The 19,808-nt window shown below is 33.7% G+C and overlaps 2 protein-coding genes across 5 annotated transcripts in view; one reads left to right on the top strand and one right to left on the bottom strand.

Annotated features, from left to right (window-relative positions):
• LOC145278454 (F-box only protein 31-like) overlaps window positions 1-19,808 on the bottom strand; it is a 353,462-nt gene that overhangs the window by 164,233 nt on the left and 169,421 nt on the right. The window lies entirely within an intron of this gene.
• Window positions 2,563-19,808, top strand: part of LOC145278388 (kelch-like protein 26) — a 258,637-nt gene continuing 241,391 nt past the window's right edge. The window contains exon 1 of the mRNA XM_080130659.1: window positions 2,563-2,581. The gene's annotated coding sequence lies outside the window, so the exon portion shown is untranslated. The remainder of the gene's footprint in view (window positions 2,582-19,808) is intronic.

Here is a 19,808-nt window from a genome sequence, read left to right as displayed (position 1 = left end):
CAATAAAAATAAATATAAGAACATACACAGAAAACAGCAACAATAAAAATAATTATAACAACATACACAAAAAAACAACAATAAAAAATATAAGAACATACAAAAAACAACAATAAAAATAAATATAAGAACATACACAGAAAACAATAACAAAAAAATAAATATAAGAACATACACAAAACACAACAACAATAAAAATAAATATAAGAACATACACAAAAAACAACAACAATAAAAATAAGTATAAGAACATACACAAAAAACAACAACAATAAAAATAAATACAAGAACATACACAGAAAACAACAACAATAAAAAATAAATATAAGAACATACAAACAACAACAATAAAAATAAATATAAGAACATACACAAAAAACAACAACAATAAAAATAAATATAAGAACATACACAAAAAACAACAACAATAAAAATAAGTATAAGAACATACACAAAAAACAACAACAATAAAAATAAATACAAGAACATACACAGAAAACAACAACAATAAAAATAAGTATAAGAACATACACAAAAAACAACAACAATAAAAATAAATACAAGAACATACACAGAAAACAACAACAATAAATAATAAATATAAGAACATACAAACAACAACAATAAAAATAAATATAAGAACATACACAGAAAACAACAACAATAAAAAATAAATATAAGAACATACACAAAAAACAACAATAAAAAATAAATACAAGAACATACACAAAAAACAACAACAATAAAAATAAATATAAGAACATACACAGAAAACAGCAACAATAAAAATAATTATAACAACATACACAAAAAAACAACAATAAAAAATATAAGAACATACAAAAAACAACAATAAAAATAAATATAAGAACATACACAGAAAACAACAACAAAAAAAATAAATATAAGAACATACACAAAAAACAACAATAAAAATAAATATAAGAACATACACAAAAAACAACAACAATAAAAATAAGTATAAGAACATACACAAAAAACAACAACAATAAAAATAAATACAAGAACATACACAGAAAACAACAACAATAAAAAATAAATATAAGAACATACAAACAACAACAATAAAAATAAATATAAGAACATACACAAAAAACAACAACAATAAAAATAAATATAAGAACATACACAAAAAACAACAACAATAAAAATAAGTATAAGAACATACACAAAAAACAACAACAATAAAAATAAATACAAGAACATACACAGAAAACAACAACAATAAAAAATAAATATAAGAACATACAAACAACAACAATAAAAATAAATATAAGAACATACACAAAAAACAACAACAATAAAAATAAATATAAGAACATACACAAAAAACAACAACAATAAAAATAAGTATAAGAACATACACAAAAAACAACAACAATAAAAATAAATACAAGAACATACACAGAAAACAACAACAATAAAAATAAATATAAGAACATACACAAAAAACAACAACAATAAAAATAAATATAAGAACATACACAGAAAACAACAACAATAAAAAATAAATATAAGAACATACACAAAAAACAACAACAATAAAAATAAGTATAAGAACATACACAAAACACAACAATAAAAATAAATACAAGAACATACACAGAAAACAACAACAATAAAAATAAGTATAAGAACATACACAAAAAACAACAATAAAAATAAATACAAGAACATACACAGAAAACAACAACAATAAAAAATAAATATAAGAACATACAAACAACAACAATAAAAATAAATATAAGAACATACACAGAAAAAAACAACAATAAAAAATAAATATAAGAACATACACAAAAAACAACAACAATAAAAATAAGTATAAGAACATACACAAAAAACAACAACAATAAAAATAAATACAAGAACATACACAGAAAACAACAACAATAAAAAATAAATATAAGAACATACAAACAACAACAATAAAAATAAATATAAGAACATACACAGAAAACAACAACAATAAAAAATAAATATAAGAACATACACAAAAAACAACAATAAAAAATAAATACAAGAACATACACAAAAAACAACAACAATAAAAATAAATATAAGAACATACACAAAAAACAACAACAATAAAAATAAGTATAAGAACATACACAAAAAACAACAACAATAAAAATAAATATAAGAACATACACAGAAAACAACAACAATAAAAAATAAATATAAGAACATACACAAAAAACAACAACAATAAAAATAAGTATAAGAACATACACAAAACACAACAATAAAAATAAATACAAGAACATACACAGAAAACAACAACAATAAAAAATAAATATAAGAACATACATAAAAAACAACAATAAAAATCAATATAACAACATACACAAAAAACAACAACAATAAAAAAATAAATATAAGAACATACCGTACGATGATCATCGTCAGAAAAAAAAAGCGACATAAATTTAAGACGATAAAATAGAACGCATTTACAGCCGAGACTTCGTAGTGTAACAGTAACGCAAATAGCAAGTCAGACTTATCCCACCTGAAATGCTTTAGAAAAGAAACCTTCTACTCTATAATGAAGACAACGGTGAATAATTTTCATATGAATATCTTGAATCCGAACACTGGCAAAGCATAATTTTTTACGGAGGTATATGCTAGGTTTACCAAGTCCCTCCCTCATGTATTGGATGCGTAGAAGGATTTCTGACTTAATAAATTCCGCACAGTCTGCTAAGTCATATCGCTGTAGTGTCACATCCCAGTGCCTGTTTTTATAAGTACTTTCATGGAATATGCGCTGATGAACTTGTATTCACTCACTGTAAATACGTGCGATCCACCCGACTAACAGCAAAATGACATCCCTTCACTGTAGTGCTTCCCTAAAGTTTTATACTCTGATAATTTCTTTACTCGGACTGCTTACCTTTGGTATTTCCTCCCTCCTCCCTATTTCCCTGACCGTACAAACATGCAGAAATCGAAATCTAGCGCGAACAAGAATCTTGCTGCTCAATTCTCCACCTGGATTGCCCTGATAAATATTGCCCCTAGCACAGTAGCCGCCACTCTTCAGTGACAATATGTCTTACTAGGGATGAAGAAAGTGGTTTTTATTAAAAAAAAAAATAATAATAATTCTAACCAATTAGGTTAAATACTTGAATAACTTCGTTTTATTTTAGTCTAATCAGTTGCAACAATAACAGACACCTGTTGTTCAGATAATAACCAACTTCGACACCCATTTCGGCAGGTTAATATAATCATTTAGTCTGCTGTACTCTTACATTGATATTGGAAATGGTTGTTCTTCACGTAAATTCGAGAAATATTTCTATTGAGACTTCAATATAATCGATAAATAAAAGAAAATACATCCTGTGCGGTGCTTTCAAAATATGCTACCCCTTCTCTCTCTCTCTCTCTCTCTCTCTCTCTCTCTCTCTCTCTCTCTCTCTCTCTCTCTCTCTCTCTCTCTCTCTTTCTCTCTCTCTCTTTCTCTCTCACACACACATACACCCCTCTCTTTCTTCACATCTCTCTCTCTTTCTCTCCTTCTCTCTTTGTATACATATACAAAATTTTAAAAAATAACGGGTTAAAGCCAAACAAGTGTAGAATCTCTTTCGATAAACATATTTATTTATTTATTACAATTAAATTCGATATTTCGATATATAACAGAATCTTTATAAAGAAAAAAATTTTTTTTCTTTTTTGTTTTCTGTCCCATCTTCGTTTTTATTTCATTCCTAAATAAGCACTAAATGTGACTGAGGGTTTTTCATGTTGCATACAACAAAGATTACCGTCGTTGAACACTAATTTTTAAGATGCAACGTTTTTAAGGAATGTATTATAATAAAGTCGTATTCCTGGTTGTTTATTTACAAAAAACATTATATATGATGGCGTCATATTTATATATTATATCAAACATTATATATGATGACGTCATATTTATGTTCGCACAAACATCATACATCACGTCATATCAGGTGGCGTCATATATGATGCCATAGCATCATATGTTTATATTGTTTTTTCATAAAGATGTCATATTTGACGTCATAGCAGATGGTGTCATCTATGGCGTCATCACTTATGCCAGTTTTCTGGCAACGCCGGGTATATTACAGCTAGTATTAAATATTTATCCTACATAATGCCGTTAATATATATACAGTAGCGTCCAAAAGTTAACGAACGGTCGATCATTTTCTTTTAAATGGCTTCTAACTTTATCTATGAAAAAGGGAAAATAATTTTTTTGGTGAATTTTCCAATGTTTAATAATGGTAGTTGAATAAAACAAACAATTCTTGATTTTTGATTTTGAATACATATTAGTTTTTTGACATATAAACAAATTTAATTAAATTACTGGTGTCCGGGGGAAATTATTAATGAAAAAACAAAGAATCCTTTCAGTATTTAGTGAAAAGCACCTTGTTTTCAATCAGACTATGGCATCTTTTGCTGCAAGACAGAACTAATTGTTCACATGTTATAGGGGAGATATTATTCCAGGATTTTCTCATACATTCCCATAAATCATCAAGATTTGGGGCGGGGGGGGGGGGTTCTGTGATCTTATCACCAATAATTTTCCAAACATTTTCAATTGGCTTAAGGTCGGGTCTCTGAGCTGGCCAATTCATAACGCAAATATTGAATCTATTTAACTCTTCTAAAACTATTTTTGCTTTATGGTACGGTGCGCTGTCTTGCATAAATATATCAGAATCAAAAAGATTAGGAACCACATGTTCTCTAATCAATTCTCTGTACATTCGGGCATTTATTTTTCCATGAATCCTCACAAAGGAGTCAGTTTTAAAGCGATCAGAACGAGATGATCGAGTGATTTTTCTATCCTCCCTCTTAGTTGTTATTCGATAGAATCAAACTTTGGTTGATTAGTTGTTGGACTTTTATTTGGCTTATCTTAACTTTACTATCATATAAAAGGAACTTTGTATGCGTATCTCTGTGTCTGTGTCCGTGAGTTCGTTCCCTACGGACTCGAAAACGGTTGGCTGATTTTTTATGAAATTTTTATGAATTTTATATTAGGTACAATATGATATCAAATAGCAAATTGGCTCTGTAATAATAAATACGAAATCTGCATTAATTAAAATATATTTAAGCGTATTTTACAATCAGGCAAAGCCAGGTGCCTTCTGCTAGTAAATAAAATAAATATAACTTCCCAAAAAGAGGGACTCTGAATTTGGACCAAAAAAGTTTTACTTTCGCATTTTTTTTTTTTACATAACAACTTATCAAGGCCAAAGATCACTCGAGGATAAGGGTTAAGAGTGCACAGTAGTTGAGTGGACAATATAGTAATCGTTAGTAATGAAAATTCGGTAAATTTGTTAACTTAAGTGGAACGGCTCATCAGAAACTTGTTCACGTTGGTCTTGAAGACAACCATATTGTAGTCAGCTGGAAAGCAGGAAAACGGAAGACAACTCCACAGGCGTGCAGTTCTAAGAAAGAAGCTTTGATCATGGAATTTACGTTTAGGTTTAGGCACAGATAAAGAGTGGGGGAATTATTGATAGTGTTTTCAGCTAGTCTAGTGTTTCTTATGGAAGTTTAGTGAGGGGGAATCATAGATTGGAGTTCAGCCGAGCACTTGCCATGAAAATAACGATAAAGCAGAGACAAACTCGCAACATCTCTTCTGTGAGATAGAGGTTGCAGGAAAGAGAAAAAAAACATCTCCTATGAGGCTACGAAGTTTATTCTGAACTCTATCAAGGCAGGGCAAGTCCTTTCTAGCAGCTCCTGCCCAGATGTGGCAACAGTACTTCATCCTTGGACGTACCTGGCTCTATTCTAGATAAAGAATTGCATCAGCAGTGAGATATCTACTGGATCGATAGAAGGATCCCACCATTTTTCCAGCAATTTGATGTATGTGTTCCATTTAAGATCAGGAGTAAAGGTCAAGCCAAGAAGCTTGTCAAAACATGAGGCCTCCCCAAGATGACAGCCATTCATTTCAATTGATGCCAGATGGGAATCAGAACGTTGATGATGTAAAGATAGAAGCTTGGTTTTAGATGCATTAAAAGTAACCAGCCACTCCTTTCCCCATTGTACCACGTGCTCAAGATCAGAGGAGAGAGAAACGGAGAGAATATGGTCGTTTACGGTCTTAGATGTGCTACCATAGATGGTAGTGTCATCAGCATAAATGTCTACGAATGATGTAAGGATGTGATTAATATAGATTAGGAAAAGAGTTGGGCCTTCTCCGGCTGAAGAACAGATGCTACACTTTTAGCCGGAGTCCCTTTTTGTAATATAAGCAGTGGTTGCTGAGGTGAGCACTATCGTGTTGCTTTTAAAATATCACTATTTTTTTCTTTGGGTCGTGTGAACACAAACCAAGCAGCAAAAAAGAGGACGCACATTTTGCAATTAGCAAAAAAAGACAAAAGATTAGTTCAAACGAGTTTAATGACAACATAAAAAAAACATAAAAAATAGAGTTGCGAAGGAAAGAAAGAGAAAATAGGTTCCAAAAGAAACGTGTTTTGAGGGTAATGGCCTTGTCGATTGCTTTCATAATAAAATCTAGTTGTAACATTGTTTTATGTGGAACAAAGCGGTACTTTTTTATTGTTATGTATATGTGGTCGTACTAAAAAACTCTATATAGTCGATGCAGGTTGTGTTTAATGGTGCCCTGTCGGTGCACAGATATTGCATTGGGAGTCAAATATAAAAAAAAAAGAAGAAATATTCAAATTTGGAGGAAATAGGTCACTGGAACTCATAAACCTTCACAAAGTCTGCAAGTTATTCTTTTCCACGTTTGTGTTCATTTTAGTTAACTTTCCCTCTTTTTTTGTGTGTGTATGTGTGTGTGCCGTGTCATATTCCAAGTGCGCATGAAGATATTAGTAATAGCAATGGTAGTAGTAGTGGTGGTAGCAGCAGTAGCAATAGTAATTTACCTTCTCTTCAAGAGATTAGACACAAGGTGAGGTGTGGGTTAGATGAAAGTGTTTCTGTGGAACAAACTGGATTCGAACCTGTGATACATAGGTCCGTGCCATTAACCACTTAGCCACAGCGATATAACCATCTTGTTTGCCTCTTTTTTTTTTGTTTTTTTTTTGTTTTTTGATGTTTTTATCAAGAAAGATTGATATTTTCTTTTAAATAAGTTCAAACACTCAAAACACGATCGTCGCCAAAATGACTGGCTGATTTGCCGTCTAGTTCAATACATTTACAATCTGCAGTGGAATAGGCTAACATGAAATGCTACTAAGACTAAGCTACTTTCCTTTAACAATTACAAGAATGTAATTGACAACCACTGACTGACATGACTAAAGATACGCTTCCTGAAAGCTCTTCAAACTCCTCGGCTTAACATTCACATGAAACATGAATTGAAACAAATAAATTGAGGGCATTGCCAGGATTGCTGCAAAGGAGGTGGCTCCCTCTACCATCTTAGAATACTACTCACACCTGAGAGTATCCTATATCTCTATAAAGCAACAATTTGGCTATGCATGGAGTATTGTTGCCATATCTTGGATGGTGCATCTAACACTATTCTCTCGTTCTTAGATAAGGTCCAGAAAAGAGTCTCTAGCCTTGATAATGGGTTCCGATCCTGTCCAATCGCTGCAATGTTGCATCCCTGTGCCTACTCTAATGGGATCTGCTCTGATGAACTCGTAGCATTTGTGCCCCCTCAAGGTAATTACCTCCAACTAACCCGACAAGCAACAAAATTCTACCCTTACATTGTAGAGATCCTTAAATGGCGGAAGGCTTTCTACTTTAACACTTTCTTCCTTCGAAAGCCAGACTCTGGAATTCCTTCCTGATTTGCTGCTTCCCTGATTATACTGACATGCAGAAGTTTAAATGTAATCTGAACAGAAATCTCTCAGCCACTGGCGTAGCTAGGGGGCGGCATTTTGAGAGGGTAAAAATAGAAAGTAGAAAAATAAATAAAAATAAACAAAAGTTAACAAAAAATATGACATTTTATACCAAAAAGGTTGTAAAAAATCGGAATTTTGGGAGGTATCGGAATCAGAAAAATGTGTCACTATTTTCTGAGCGTCAGGGGGGGGGGCATGGGCGGCATTTTGAGATGGTTAAAGGGGAAAATCGAAAAAAAATGCTAACAAAAAATATGAAATTTTATATCGAAAAGCTTGTAAAAAATGGGAACTTTTGTAGTTATTGGAATCGCAAAAAGGTGTCCCTATTTTGCGAGCGGCATATGTCAGGGGGCGGCATTTTGAGAGGGTAAAAATAGAAAGTAGAATAAATAAATAAAAATAAATAAAAGCTAACAAAAAATATGAAATTTTATACCAAAAAGGTTGTAAAAAATCGGAATTTTGGGGGGTATCGGAATCAGAAAAAATGTGTCACTATTTTCTGAGCGTCAGGGGGGACATGGGCGGCATTTTGAGATGGTTAAAGGGGAAAATCGAAAAAAATTCTAACAAAAAATATGAAATTTTATATCGAAAAGCTTGTAAAAAATGGGAACTTTTGTAGTTATTGGAATCGCAAAAAGGTGTCCCTATTTTGCGAGCGGCATATGTCAGGGGGCGGCATTTTGAGAGGGTAAAAATAGAAAGTAGAATAAATAAATAAAAATAAATAAAAGCTAACAAAAAATATGAAATTTTATACCAAAAAGGTTGTAAAAAATCGGAATTTTGGGGGGTATCGGAATAAAAAAAAATGTGTCCCTATTTTCTGGGCGTCGGGGGGGGGCATGGGCGGCATTTTGAGATGGTTAAAGGGGAAAATCGAAAAAAAATGCTAACAAAAAATATGAAATTTTATATCGAAAAGCTTGTAAAAAATGGGAACTTTTGTAGTTATTGGAATCGCAAAAAGGTGTCCCTATTTTGCGAGCGGCATATGTCAGGGGGCGGCATTTTGAGAGGGTAAAAATAGAAAGTAGAATAAATAAATAAAAAGAAATAAAAGCTAACAAAAAATATGACATTTTATACCAAAAAGGTTGTAAAAAATCGGAATTTTGGGGGGTATCGGAATCAGAAAAAATGTGTCCCTATTTTCTGAGCGTCGGGGGGGGTATGGGCGGCATTTTGAGATGGTTAAAGGGGAAAATCGAAAAAAAATGCTAACAAAAAATATGAAATTTTATACCAAAAAGGTTGTAAAAAATCGGAATTTTGGAGGGTATCGGAATCAGAAACAATGTGTCACTATTTTCTGAGCGTCGTGGGGGGGGGCATGGGCGGCATTTTGAGATGGTTAAAGGGGAAAATCGAAAAAAAATGCTAACAAAAAATATGAAATTTTATACCAAAAAGGTTGTAAAAAATCGGAATTTTGGGGGGTATCGGAATCAGAAAAAATGTGTCCCTATTTTCTGAGCGTCAGGGGGGGGCATGGGCGGCATTTTGAGATGGTTAAAGGGGAAAATCGAAAAAAAATGCTAACAAAAAATATGAAATTTTATATCGAAAAGCTTGTAAAAAATGGGAACTTTTGTAGTTATTGGAATCGCAAAAAGGTGTCCCTATTTTGCGAGCGGCATATGTCAGGGGGCGGCATTTTGAGAGGGTAAAAATAGAAAGTAGAATAAATAAATAAAAATAAATAAAAGCTAACAAAAAATATGACATTTTATACCAAAAAGGTTGTAAAAAATCGGAATTTTGGGGGGTATCGGAATCAGAAAAAATGTGTCCCTATTTTCTGAGCGTCGGGGGGGGGGGCATGGGCGGCATTTTGAGATGGTTAAAGGGGAAAATCGAAAAAAAATGCTAACAAAAAATATGAAATTTTATATCGAAAAGCTTGTAAAAAATGGGAACTTTTGTAGTTATTGGAATCGCAAAAAGGTGTCCCTATTTTGCGAGCGGCATATGTCAGGGGGCGGCATTTTGAGAGGGTAAAAATAGAAAGTAGAATAAATAAATAAAAATAAATAAAAGCTAACAAAAAATATGAAATTTTATACCAAAAAGGTTGTAAAAAATCGGAATTGTGGGGGGTATCGGAATCAAAAAAAATGTGTCCCTATTTTCTGGGCGTCGGGGGGGGGGCATGGGCGGCATTTTGAGATGGTTAAAGGGGAAAATCGAAAAAAAATGCTAACAAAAAATATGAAATTTTATATCGAAAAGGTTGTAAAAAATGGGAACTTTTGTAGTTATTGGAATCGCAAAAAGGTGTCCCTATTTTGCGAGCGGCATATGTCAGGGGGCGGCATTTTGAGAGGGTAAAAATAGAAAGTAGAATAAATAAATAAAAATAAATAAAAGCTAACAAAAAATATGACATTTTATACCAAAAAGGTTGTAAAAAATCGGAATTTTGAGGGGTATCGGAATCAGCAAAAATGTGTCACTACTTTCTGAGCGTCGGGGGGGGCATGGGCGGCATTTTGAGATGGTTAAAGGGGAAAATCGAAAAAAAATGCTAACAAAAAATATGAAATTTTATATCGAAAAGGTTGTAAAAAATGGGAACTTTTGTAGTTATTGGAATCGCAAAAAGGTGTCCCTATTTTGCGAGCGGCATATGTCAGGGGGCGGCATTTTGAGAGGGTAAAAATAGAAAGTAGAATAAATAAATAAAAATAAATAAAAGCTAACAAAAAATATGAAATTTTATACCAAAAAGGTTGTAAAAAATCGGAATTGTGGGGGGTATCGGAATCAAAAAAAATGTGTCCCTATTTTCTGGGCGTCGGGGGGGGGGGCATGGGCGGCATTTTGAGATGGTTAAAGGGGAAAATCGAAAAAAAATGCTAACAAAAAATATGAAATTTTATATCGAAAAGGTTGTAAAAAATGGGAACTTTTGTAGTTATTGGAATCGCAAAAAGGTGTCCCTATTTTGCGAGCGGCATATGTCAGGGGGCGGCATTTTGAGAGGGTAAAAATAGAAAGTAGAATAAATAAATAAAAATAAATAAAAGCTAACAAAAAATATGAAATTTTATACCAAAAAGGTTGTAAAAAATCGGAATTTTGAGGGGTATCGGAATCAGCAAAAATGTGTCACTACTTTCTGAGCGTCGGGGGGGGCATGGGCGGCATTTTGAGATGGTTAAAGGGGAAAATCGAAAAAAAATGCTAACAAAAAATATGAAATTTTATATCGAAAAGCTTGTAAAAAATGGGAACTTTTGTAGTTATTGGAATCGCAAAAAGGTGTCCCTATTTTGCGAGCGGCATATGTCAGGGGGCGGCATTTTGAGAGGGTAAAAATAGAAAGTAGAATAAATAAATAAAAATAAATAAAAGCTAACAAAAAATATGAAATTTTATACCAAAAAGGTTGTAAAAAATCGGAATTTTGGGGGGTATCGGAATCAGAAAAAATGTGTCCCTATTTTCTGAGCGTCGGGGGGGGGGCAGGGGGATGCATTTTGAGATGGTTAAAGGGGAAAATCGAAAAAAAATGCTAACAAAAAATATGAAATTTTATATCGAAAAGCTTGTAAAAAATGGGAACTTTTGTAGTTATTGGAATCGCAAAAAGGTGTCCCTATTTTGCGAGCGGCATATGTCAGGGGGCGGCATTTTGAGAGGGTAAAAATAGAAAGTAGAATAAATAAATAAAAATAAATAAAAGCTAACAAAAAATATGAAATTTTATACCAAAAAGGTTGTAAAAAATCGGAATTTTGCGGGGTATCGGAATCAGAAAAAATGTGTCCCTATTTTCTGAGCGTCGGGGGGGGGGGGGGGGGCAGGGGGATGCATTTTGAGATGGTTAAAGGGGAAAATCGAAAAAAAATGCTAACAAAAAATATGAAATTTTATATCGAAAAGGTTGTAAAAAATGGGAACTTTTGTAGTTATTGGAATCGCAAAAAGGTGTCCCTATTTTGCGAGCGGCATATGTCAGGGGGCGGCATTTTGAGAGGGTAAAAATAGAAAGTAGAATAAATAAATAAAAATAAATAAAAGCTAACAAAAAATATGAAATTTTATACCAAAAAGGTTGTAAAAAATCGGAATTGTGGGGGGTATCGGAATCAAAAAAAATGTGTCCCTATTTTCTGGGCGTCGGGGGGGGGGGGCATGGGCGGCATTTTGAGATGGTTAAAGGGGAAAATCGAAAAAAAATGCTAACAAAAAATATGAAATTTTATATCGAAAAGGTTGTAAAAAATGGGAACTTTTGTAGTTATTGGAATCGCAAAAAGGTGTCCCTATTTTGCGAGCGGCATATGTCAGGGGGCGGCATTTTGAGAGGGTAAAAATAGAAAGTAGAATAAATAAATAAAAATAAATAAAAGCTAACAAAAAATATGACATTTTATACCAAAAAGGTTGTAAAAAATCGGAATTTTGAGGGGTATCGGAATCAGCAAAAATGTGTCACTACTTTCTGAGCGTCGGGGGGGGGGGCATGGGCGGCATTTTGAGATGGTTAAAGGGGAAAATCGAAAAAAAATGCTAACAAAAAATATGAAATTTTATATCGAAAAGCTTGTAAAAAATGGGAACTTTTGTAGTTATTGGAATCGCAAAAAGGTGTCCCTATTTTGCGAGCGGCATATGTCAGGGGGCGGCATTTTGAGAGGGTAAAAATAGAAAGTAGAATAAATAAATAAAAATAAATAAAAGCTAACAAAAAATATGACATTTTATACCAAAAAGGTTGTAAAAAATCGGAATTTTGAGGGGTATCGGAATCAGCAAAAATGTGTCACTACTTTCTGAGCGTCGGGGGGGGGCATGGGCGGCATTTTGAGATGGTTAAAGGGGAAAATCGAAAAAAAATGCTAACAAAAAATATGAAATTTTATATCGAAAAGCTTGTAAAAAATGGGAACTTTTGTAGTTATTGGAATCGCAAAAAGGTGTCCCTATTTTGCGAGCGGCATATGTCAGGGGGCGGCATTTTGAGAGGGTAAAAATAGAAAGTAGAATAAATAAATAAAAATAAATAAAAGCTAACAAAAAATATGAAATTTTATACCAAAAAGGTTGTAAAAAATCGGAATTGTGGGGGGTATCGGAATCAAAAAAAATGTGTCCCTATTTTCTGGGCGTCGGGGGGGGGCATGGGCGGCATTTTGAGATGGTTAAAGGGGAAAATCGAAAAAAAATGCTAACAAAAAATATGAAATTTTATATCGAAAAGGTTGTAAAAAATGGGAACTTTTGTAGTTATTGGAATCGCAAAAAGGTGTCCCTATTTTGCGAGCGGCATATGTCAGGGGGCGGCATTTTGAGAGGGTAAAAATAGAAAGTAGAATAAATAAATAAAAATAAATAAAAGCTAACAAAAAATATGACATTTTATACCAAAAAGGTTGTAAAAAATCGGAATTTTGAGGGGTATCGGAATCAGCAAAAATGTGTCACTACTTTCTGAGCGTCGGGGGGGGGGGCATGGGCGGCATTTTGAGATGGTTAAAGGGGAAAATCGAAAAAAAATGCTAACAAAAAATATGAAATTTTATATCGAAAAGCTTGTAAAAAATGGGAACTTTTGTAGTTATTGGAATCGCAAAAAGGTGTCCCTATTTTGCGAGCGGCATATGTCAGGGGGCGGCATTTTGAGAGGGTAAAAATAGAAAGTAGAATAAATAAATAAAAATAAATAAAAGCTAACAAAAAATATGAAATTTTATACCAAAAAGGTTGTAAAAAATCGGAATTTTGCGGGGTATCGGAATCAGAAAAAATGTGTCCCTATTTTCTGAGCGTCGGGGGGGGGGCAGGGGGATGCATTTTGAGATGGTTAAAGGGGAAAATCGAAAAAAAATGCTAACAAAAAATATGAAATTTTATATCGAAAAGGTTGTAAAAAATGGGAACTTTTGTAGTTATTGGAATCGCAAAAAGGTGTCCCTATTTTGCGAGCGGCATATGTCAGGGGGCGGCATTTTGAGAGGGTAAAAATAGAAAGTAGAATAAATAAATAAAAATAAATAAAAGCTAACAAAAAATATGAAATTTTATACCAAAAAGGTTGTAAAAAATCGGAATTGTGGGGGGTATCGGAATCAAAAAAAATGTGTCCCTATTTTCTGGGCGTCGGGGGGGGGCATGGGCGGCATTTTGAGATGGTTAAAGGGGAAAATCGAAAAAAAATGCTAACAAAAAATATGAAATTTTATATCGAAAAGGTTGTAAAAAATGGGAACTTTTGTAGTTATTGGAATCGCAAAAAGGTGTCCCTATTTTGCGAGCGGCATATGTCAGGGGGCGGCATTTTGAGAGGGTAAAAATAGAAAGTAGAATAAATAAATAAAAATAAATAAAAGCTAACAAAAAATATGACATTTTATACCAAAAAGGTTGTAAAAAATCGGAATTTTGAGGGGTATCGGAATCAGCAAAAATGTGTCACTACTTTCTGAGCGTCGGGGGGGGGGCATGGGCGGCATTTTGAGATGGTTAAAGGGGAAAATCGAAAAAAAATGCTAACAAAAAATATGAAATTTTATATCGAAAAGCTTGTAAAAAATGGGAACTTTTGTAGTTATTGGAATCGCAAAAAGGTGTCCCTATTTTGCGAGCGGCATATGTCAGGGGGCGGCATTTTGAGAGGGTAAAAATAGAAAGTAGAATAAATAAATAAAAATAAATAAAAGCTAACAAAAAATATGAAATTTTATACCAAAAAGGTTGTAAAAAATCGGAATTTTGCGGGGTATCGGAATCAGAAAAAATGTGTCCCTATTTTCTGAGCGTCGGGGGGGGGGCAGGGGGATGCATTTTGAGATGGTTAAAGGGGAAAATCGAAAAAAAATGCTAACAAAAAATATGAAATTTTATATCGAAAAGGTTGTAAAAAATGGGAACTTTTGTAGTTATTGGAATCGCAAAAAGGTGTCCCTATTTTGCGAGCGGCATATGTCAGGGGGCGGCATTTTGAGAGGGTAAAAATAGAAAGTAGAATAAATAAATAAAAATAAATAAAAGCTAACAAAAAATATGAAATTTTATACCAAAAAGGTTGTAAAAAATCGGAATTGTGGGGGGTATCGGAATCAAAAAAAATGTGTCCCTATTTTCTGGGCGTCGGGGGGGGGGCATGGGCGGCATTTTGAGATGGTTAAAGGGGAAAATCGAAAAAAAATGCTAACAAAAAATATGAAATTTTATATCGAAAAGGTTGTAAAAAATGGGAACTTTTGTAGTTATTGGAATCGCAAAAAGGTGTCCCTATTTTGCGAGCGGCATATGTCAGGGGGCGGCATTTTGAGAGGGTAAAAATAGAAAGTAGAATAAATAAATAAAAATAAATAAAAGCTAACAAAAAATATGAAATTTTATACCAAAAAGGTTGTAAAAAATCGGAATTTTGAGGGGTATCGGAATCAGCAAAAATGTGTCACTACTTTCTGAGCGTCGGGGGGGGCATGGGCGGCATTTTGAGATGGTTAAAGGGGAAAATCGAAAAAAAATGCTAACAAAAAATATGAAATTTTATATCGAAAAGGTTGTAAAAAATGGGAACTTTTGTAGTTATTGGAATCGCAAAAAGGTGTCCCTATTTTGCGAGCGGCATATGTCAGGGGGCGGCATTTTGAGAGGGTAAAAATAGAAAGTAGAATAAATAAATAAAAATAAATAAAAGCTAACAAAAAATATGAAATTTTATACCAAAAAGGTTGTAAAAAATCGGAATTGTGGGGGGTATCGGAATCAAAAAAAATGTGTCCCTATTTTCTGGGCGTCGGGGGGGGGGCATGGGCGGCATTTTGAGATGGTTAAAGGGGAAAATCGAAAAAAAATGCTAACAAAAAATATGAAATTTTATATCGAAAAGGTTGTAAAAAATGGGAACTTTTGTAGTTATTGGAATCGCAAAAAGGTGTCCCTATTTTGCGAGCGGCATATGTCAGGGGGCGGCATTTTGAGAGGGTAAAAAAAGAAAGTAGAATAAATAAATAAAAATAAATAAAAGCTAACAAAAAATATGACATTTTATACCAAAAAGGTTGTAAAAAATCGGAATTTTGAGGGGTATCGGAATCAGCAAAAATGTGTCACTACTTTCTGAGCGTCGGGGGGGGGGCATGGGCGGCATTTTGAGATGGTTAAAGGGGAAAATCGAAAAAAAATGCTAACAAAAAATATGAAATTTTATATCGAAAAGCTTGTAAAAAATGGGAACTTTTGTAGTTATTGGAATCGCAAAAAGGTGTCCCTATTTTGCGAGCGGCATATGTCAGGGGGCGGCATTTTGAGAGGGTAAAAATAGAAAGTAGAATAAATAAATAAAAATAAATAAAAGCTAACAAAAAATATGAAATTTTATACCAAAAAGGTTGTAAAAAATCGGAATTTTGCGGGGTATCGGAATCAGAAAAAATGTGTCCCTATTTTCTGAGCGTCGGGGGGGGGCAGGGGGATGCATTTTGAGATGGTTAAAGGGGAAAATCGAAAAAAAATGCTAACAAAAAATATGAAATTTTATATCGAAAAGCTTGTAAAAAATGGGAACTTTTGTAGTTATTGGAATCGCAAAAAGGTGTCCCTATTTTGCGAGCGGCATATGTCAGGGGGCGGCATTTTGAGAGGGTAAAAATAGAAAGTAGAATAAATAAATAAAAATAAATAAAAGCTAACAAAAAATATGAAATTTTATACCAAAAAGGTTGTAAAAAATCGGAATTTTGGAGGGTATCGGAATCAGAAAAAATGTGTCCCTATTTTCTGAGCGTCGTGGGGGGGGCATGGGCGGCATTTTGAGATGGTTAAAGGGGAAAATCGAAAAAAAATGCTAACAAAAAATATGAAATTTTATACCAAAAAGGTTGTAAAAAATCGGAATTTTGGGGGGTATCGGAATCAGAAAAAATGTGTCCCTATTTTCTGAGCGTCGGGGGGGGGGGGCAGGGGGATGCATTTTGAGATGGTTAAAGGGGAAAATCGAAAAAAAATGCTAACAAAAAATATGAAATTTTATATCGAAAAGCTTGTAAAAAATGGGAACTTTTGTAGTTATTGGAATCGCAAAAAGGTGTCCCTATTTTGCGAGCGGCATATGTCAGGGGGCGGCATTTTGAGAGGGTAAAAATAGAAAGTAGAATAAATAAATAAAAATAAATAAAAGCTAACAAAAAATATGAAATTTTATACCAAAAAGGTTGTAAAAAATCGGAATTTTGGGGGGTATCGGAATCAGAAAAAATGTGTCCCTATTTTCTGAGCGTCGGGGGGAGGGCGGCATGGGGCGGCATGAGGGCGGCATGAGGGAGGCATTTTGAGATGGTAAAAGGGGAAAATCGAAAAAAATGCTAACAAATTCATACTAATCGTTTAGATTACAATCGTTTTAAAACAATTATGCCTTCTTTTCATAACGTTGAATACGAGATAAAAAAAAGCACATTCATATAATTTTCTTCTTTCAATTCAAGTCTGAAAAGCTGCTGAAACTCCTCACGATTTCAATGAAGCGTTTGACCCAGGAACTACTATTGAACACACAGCACAATGGTGGTTTAAGAAATTTCGTGGCGCCGACGAGAGTCTTGAAGGTGATGAGCGTAATGGTCGGCCATCGGATGTTGACAACGATAAATTAAAAGCCTCAGTCGAGGCCAATTCACGCAAAACTGTCGAAAACTTGCTTTTGAATTAGGCGTAACGTATATGACGATTTTCAACCACTTGAGAGAAATTAGAAAGATAAAATACTTGATACCGAATTGAACGACAACCAAAAAATTATTTGTTATGAAGTGTCATCTTCCCTTCTGTTACGCAACAATAACGACCCGTTTCTTAACCGGGTTGTGACTTGCGATGAAAAGTGGTTTGTTTACGGTAGCCATCGACGCTCAGCTCAGTGGTTAGATGCTGACGAAGCTCAACAAGCCAGGGTTGCACCAAAAGAAGGTCATGCTGACTGTTTGGTGGTCTGCGACTGGTCTCATTCATTACAGTTTTTTTAATGCAAGCGAAACTATTACAGCGGTGAAATACTATCAACAAATGGGTGAAAGGCATCAGAAACTTCGACAACAACACACAACAAAACGACCAAATTTTCGTCCACAAGAATGCTCGACCGCACGTTACTAAACCGACCCTGCAGAAGTTAAGCGAATTGGGCTACGAAATTTTGCCTCATCCGGTATACTCTCCAGACGTCTCACCTACCAACTACCACTTTTCAAGCATCTCAACAACTTTCTGTGTGAGAAATGCTTCAATAACCTAAGCGATATCAAAAACACTTTCAGCGACTTCATCGCCACCAGAACGCAAGATTTTAACGTTACTGGCAGAAATACACTTGTTTCGCATTGGCAAAAGCGTGTTGATTATGATGTTGCTTATTTCGATCAATAATTTTTTGTTTGAGACGAGATATGTTTATCTGAATTTAAAAGTTAAAACCGTAATAACTATCTTATCAATCTGATAGAACGTTGAGCAAGTACATTTGCTAAATTATAGCCTTTCTTGAAGACAAATAAATTAGTCATGTCAAAGTGAGGCAGATTTTACAGTGGGTCACGTCGATATAATGGTGTTATGAAAATCACACGTGACTAATTGAAATCGTTTTAATAAATCAACGTAGAATAGGTCACGTAACTTAAACAAATGATAGTCAAACAAAGGATTTAGCTACATGTACGAAAGCAAAGCAACAAAGTTGTTTCAGAAAAGAAATTTTAAACAGAAATCATTCGTATACAATTACAATGAATAAATTTGGAAATCCATAAAATATGATATATCGCTTTTTTTTTTAGAAATGTCTCAATAAAAAAAACACACACATTTTTTGATTGTTGGCTTGTTTGTTTGTTGGCTTGTTTCTCTGTTTCTTTGTTTCTTTTTTTCAGTGAATGTTGCGTGTATCTTTTGTTTTCTTTTGTTTTGTTTTTTTTTTTGTTGTTGTTTTTTTAATCCCCTAACAAAAGGAGGGTGAATCTGTAAATTTAGCCTTGTTCGTTCGTCGGTTCGTCTGTCCGCACTTTTCTCAATAACTACGCCTTCGAACTTTTTGAAATTTTGTACAAACATTAAACATGGTATGAGTAAAACAATAACAGAACGGATTTTCCGCGAAAATTATGGTTGCCCCCTCCCCTCTAGGGCTGCCTTTCGGGTTAAAATGGCTAAAATTTACACTTTTGTGCTTATTAAAAAAAATGTGATGGCTTGGATTTTTATAAAACTTTCTGAAAAGTTGTAACTAACTGATTTCTATATATATTTTTTTGTCTATACCTCGTGGTAACTCTTGGGTGTGCCTCAAGGGCTCTTTTGGTGCTAATAAAAACACTCCATATTTGGGACTATTTTACCATAATTGTCCAAAATTCTCTGTGCACCCACGAGGGCCATGCATGCTTCACTTGTTCGCAAATCTGCTTCCAAAAGGCGGCATGATGTTTGTGGCTACATGTTTAACATGCTTGTATTTAAATTATCTTGTGGCTACATGTTTAACATGATTGTATTTAAATTATCTTGTGGCTACATGTTTAACATGCTTGTATTTAAATTATCTTGTGGCTACATGTTTAACATGCTTGTATTTAAATTATCTTGTGGCTACATGTTTAACAGGCTTGTATTTAAATTATATTGTGGCTACATATTTAACATGCTTGTATTTAAATTATATTGTGGCTACATGTTTAAAGCAGCCAGCCGAAGTCTATTTGTACACTACAAGTCATTATAAGGGCCATTATCGGGTATGCAAGGAATGAGATCACCCGCATTCAAAACAAGTGCAGCAAGCCAAAAGACAAAACAGGATGCACAAAACAGTTCCACCAAATCCTAGAGACAAACGGATACCCCAGCACTGTCACTAAACAC

This window comes from Euprymna scolopes, chromosome 1, assembly GCF_053919585.1.
Source record: "Euprymna scolopes isolate OS-2025 chromosome 1, ASM5391958v1, whole genome shotgun sequence".
Classification (NCBI taxonomy): Eukaryota; Metazoa; Mollusca; class Cephalopoda; order Sepiida; family Sepiolidae; genus Euprymna; species Euprymna scolopes.
The sequence above is the reverse complement of the archived record's forward strand: the minus strand, read 5'-3'. Positions and strand labels throughout refer to the sequence as shown.